This window comes from Gopherus flavomarginatus, chromosome 9, assembly GCF_025201925.1.
Source record: "Gopherus flavomarginatus isolate rGopFla2 chromosome 9, rGopFla2.mat.asm, whole genome shotgun sequence".
NCBI classification, from domain to species: domain Eukaryota; kingdom Metazoa; phylum Chordata; order Testudines; family Testudinidae; genus Gopherus; species Gopherus flavomarginatus.
Genome location: NC_066625.1, coordinates 43,076,830 through 43,081,612, shown reverse-complemented (window position 1 = coordinate 43,081,612; position 4,783 = coordinate 43,076,830). Strand labels below are relative to the sequence as shown.

General features: G+C 45.4%; 1 non-coding gene across 1 annotated transcript; it reads left to right on the top strand.

The window, feature by feature from the left end:
- The first annotated feature begins 1,725 nt into the window (after window positions 1-1,725).
- On the top strand, window positions 1,726-1,798 carry TRNAK-UUU (transfer RNA lysine (anticodon UUU)). Its single transcript has one exon. It is a non-coding gene; the product is annotated as a tRNA-Lys (tRNA).
- Window positions 1,799-4,783: the final 2,985 nt, after the last annotated feature.

Here is a 4,783-nt window from a genome sequence, read left to right as displayed (position 1 = left end):
TTTCTTATGACTGCAGCCACCTTTCTTCTGTTCTACCCCCTTATATAACTTTGGTACAAGGCAGGAATCTTTTGTCACTCTCCTGGGGAAAAGCCCCAGGTTTAAGATGGATTCCTGTACCTGGTGACATGCTCACATGTCCTGTGAGACCCCAAGCCTTCATTCTTCCTGGCCTGACTCACAGATGGTGCAGGACAGAGCCACCTACAGTCAATTGTCCTGGTTAATGGGAGCCATCAAGAGTCCAAACCACTATTAGTGGCCCACACTTTGCATCATTACAACAAGACCTCAGAGTTATTGTTCATATTTGTAGTTTCAGATACAAGAATGATCGGTTCATACACATACGATGAACACACACAGTCGATTATAAACTTTGTAATGCTACCTTACATGCATAAAGCATATTTCAGTTACATTATATTCACACTCATTAGCATATTTTAATAAAATCATATGGAGTGCAACGTCATAGCAGGGAAAGGGTTTTACTGCAGCACCTGGGAGCAGTTGAGTTTCTTGTTCAGGCGGTGGTATAAGTTTCTCCAGGTTTCTCGTAAGCACACAGGGCCCTTAGCAGGTGCTCTCGATACAGGAATGACCCAGACATGATAAAGTGATGGGACTTGCGCTTTCCTTTTTAATTTTTGTATTTCCAATGACATTTCTGTTTGTGATTTCGTTTTGCTTTGTATAACTGTGTTTTTTCCTGGATTTGCTATTTAACTAAAAAAAGAATAAGGCCTCACTCAGGGCGCCGGATGGAGGAGCAGGCTGGGGCTAGGACTGCTAAGAGAGTGAAAGCATCAGGTTTTCTGTATTGTTTTCTGCCCTCATTTTCTGAGCAGCTTTTCTTCAGCATCAAATTTGCTCAGTTCGTAAAGCATCAGGCTTTTAACTTGAGGGTCCAAAGTTCAAGTCCCTGGTCAGGTAGAAAAACAATTTCCCAAGATTTTCAGAAGGCATCTCTTGAGGACTCTCTTTGACTTCATTTTTCCCTTTTCCGAACTTGGCCTTTTCTAGGAAGGGCTCTTTACTGCTTGGGACTGAAAGTGCTACTTCCTTACCTGTCCACTGGTATTACAGTCTGGAGGAAGAAAGGCCTCTGGGCCTGCAACAAAGGGCTGTGTGCTGATTTTTTGAGCAAATGTAGGGCTGGCCAGGAAGGCATATTCCCCCTGGGTATTCCCTGAGAGAAAAAATTGTCCCCTCAGAGTCTTTCATGCCAGAAGTCAAACTCTCTTGATAGGTCCCCTGCTGGTTCCATGGTGTAAGGGCTGGTATTCAAAGCGGTGAATCCTGAAATCAAAGTTCAAGCCCCTGTAGAATTGTGGGGTCCTTTCATTGTCAGCTAATTATTCTGGGATTTCCAACGCTTCCTCTTGCTCTCTCCAATGACGTGGTAGCCTGTCTCTTGCCTGCTAGCTGTTGTGACTCGCACAAGAGGGCATGTTTGATCCCAAAGCAAGGCCCTCCCTTAGGCTCAGTCTGAATAGAGGTCAATGTAGCACTGCATGAGACAGGTCAATTTTATTTTGCTTTGTATAACTGTGTTTTCTCCTGGATCTGATATTTAATTAAAAAAAGAAGAATGTCTCTGGGTGCCACATGGAGAAGCAAGATGGGCTTAGGGCTGCTAAAGAAGCAAGAGTAGCAAATTTTCTGCCCTCTTTTTCTTGACTAGTTTCTCTTCTGCATCAAACTTGCCCTTTTTTCCTATGAGCCTGGCTAGCTCAGTTGGTAGAGCATCAGACTTTTAATCTGAGGGTCCAGGGTTCAAATCCTTTGTCAGGTGAAAAGGGAGCATTTTCCCATACGGTATTACTCCAACAACTGAAGAAGGCATCTCCTCAGGATGTTATTTCACAACAGTCATTTTTCCTCCAGGACTTGGTCTTTCCTAGAAAGGCCCATGTACTGCCTAGGATGGAAGGGGCAATTTCCTCACATGGCCACTGGCCTCTCAGTCTGGACTAAGAAAGGCCTCTGGGAGTTGCAGCAAACTGTTACATGCCAACTTGGTGAGCAAATGCAGGGCTGCACCCGCAGGGTCATCCACAACAGAACTCAGCAGAGATCTGGAGGTTCCCTATTGGTCCCATGGTGTAAGAGCAGCTCTCAAGACTTTGAATCCTGCAATCTGAGTTGAAATCTCAGTAGGATCTGAGGACAATTGCTGTGCGACCTAATCCTGCTGGGTCTTCCAAGGCTCTGTCTTGCTCTCTCAAATGATATGAAAGCCTGCCTTTTGCCTGCTAGCTGTTGTGACTTGCGCACAAGAGGGGATGTTTGATCCAGAAGGCTGGTCGTGCTTGGAGTCCTGTAGGTAGGGATGGGAGCTCCATTTCCTCTGAGTCCTGAAGCTGGGCTGCAGCCTGGCCTTGGAGACAGCCTTATTGGTTGACCAACTGGCCCAAAGTCACTTGGGCGGTGTTGGTGCTCTTCAGGAATGCTGAAAAGCCTAAGGGAGGGAGGCTTAATACTCATCCCTATCAGTCAGGGTGGAAGAGGAGGGCTGCAAGATTGGGCAGGTTGATGAGCTGGGCCTTCTAGTATTTAGTTGGGTACATGGTGAGGAACGCAAACTGGGAGAAGCAGTTGCTGGCCTGTGAGGAATGGCTCAGCCGGTGGCGTAAGTAGACCTTGTAATTAGCTACATAGCTGTGATGCTCAAGACCTATCTTTCGGCTACAGGGAATTTCCTCAGCCATGTATTTCCTCCTGCTCCATGAGTACTGCTGAGGCTGAACATGATGACCTTCCATTTCTTGTGGGGCAATAGGATATCCCTACCTAGACAGGAGACGTGTGGCTTTTCTGCCATATTAGAAGAGAGGTTGGGCCTGGTGGGCTTTGAAGTCTTTTATGGCTCTACTTTTTGGTTTTTACATTTTCAGTGGGTGGTTCCCAAGCAAGAGTTAACTCACCTGATCTTTCTTACTTCTCCTGCTCTTTCTCAGCAAGGGGAAGAAAAAGAAGCTCTCCTTCAAGCTGGAGTCAGAAGGACAACATAAGGATGACTTCCTGAGTTCCGGCTCCAGTCCTTTGCTCTGTCAGCTGACCCATCGAAGGGCTGCCATCACTTTCTCCAGGTTCACCCATCGGTGTGTTCAGAATGGAGAGGGGTGACTAGTGGTGTTCCCCAATGGTGAGTCCTAGGACCAATCCTATTCAACTTAGTCATAAATGATCTGGAGAAAGGGGTAAATAGTGAGGTGGCAAAGTTTGCAGATGATACTAAACTGCTCAAGATAGATAAGACCAAAGCAGACTGTAAAAGATTTTCAAAGAAACCTCACAAAACTAAGTGATTGAGCAAAAAAAATGGCAAATGAGATGTAATGTGGATAAATGTAAAGTAATGCACATTGGGAAAAATAACCCCAACTATACATACAATATGATGGGGGCTAATTTAGTTACATTTAATCACGAAAGATATCTTGGAGTCGTCGTGGATAGTTCTCTGAAGACGACCATGCAGTGTTCAGAAGCAGTCAAAAAAGCAAACAGGATGTTAGGAATCATTTAAAAAGGGATAGAGAATAAGACAGAGAATATTTGCCCTTATATAAATACATGGTACACCCACATCTTGAATACTGCGTATAGATGTGTTCTCCTCATTTGAAAAAAGATATACAGGCACTAGAAAAGGTTCAGAGAAGGGCAACTAAAATGATTAGGGTTTGGAATGGGTCCCATATGAGGAGAGATTAAAGAGACTAGGACTTTTCATTTTTGAAAAGAGGAGACTAAGGCCGCTAGAGATATGATAAAGGTTATATATAATCATGAATGATGAGGAGGAAAGTGAATAAGGAAAAAAAATTATCTTACTTGTTTCCCATAATATAAAGAATAGGAGGACACAAATGAAATTAATGCACAGCAGGTTTTAAAAAACAAAATAAAAGGAAGTTCTTCTTCACCAGTGCACAGTCAACATGTTTGAACTCCTCGCTAGAGGAGGTATCGTGAAAGGCCTAAGGACTATAAGAGGGTTTAAAAGAGAACTAGATAATTAATGGAGGTTAAGCTCATTCAATGACTATTAGCCAGGATGGGTAAGGAATGGATGTCCCTAGACTGCTGCTTGTCAGAGAATGGAGATGGAGGCAGGAGAGAGAGCACATTGATCATGCCTGATAGGTTCACGCCCTTGGTGCACCTGGCATTAGGCCACGTTGCAGACAGGACACTGGGCTGGATGGACCTTTGTTCTGACCCAGTATAGCCATTCTTAATACTCTTATGAAGGGGGAGACGGGCCCAGAGCTTCTCCTGACAGAGTTTACTGCCAGTGTAAGTCAGTTATCACGTTCTCGCCACAACATAGCAAAAGGCCCCTCGGATTCAGAAAATCCCAGGCAGAAACAAGAATTGCTAGTTTTCACAGCTTCCCGGGCTGTACTCAGCAAAGTTCCACTGCTGGCATGCCACTGGAATGTACCTAGTGACTAAACCAAAACCCCTGCAGCAGGACAGAGCGCTGGGAAAGAGCCCAGAAAGGAGAAGAAAGAGCCTTGGCATCAGCAGAGGAAAGCTAGAGGATCTGGGTCAGTCACCTTTTGCAGCCTTGTGGCCCTGGTCTCCTTGCCACTGGCGAGGTGGGCTCGCGTGTGAGACTAGCTCTTCACTGCTAAGCCTCTTTGTGTGACTTGCCAAAGGAGGAAGTGCGGCAGAATGGGGCAAAAGAGGAAAGTCGAGCTGAGGAAGGCAGAGCAGAAGCCTAGCCCCTCAGTGACGGCCTAAGTGGGGTTAGTAGAGCGCCACCATT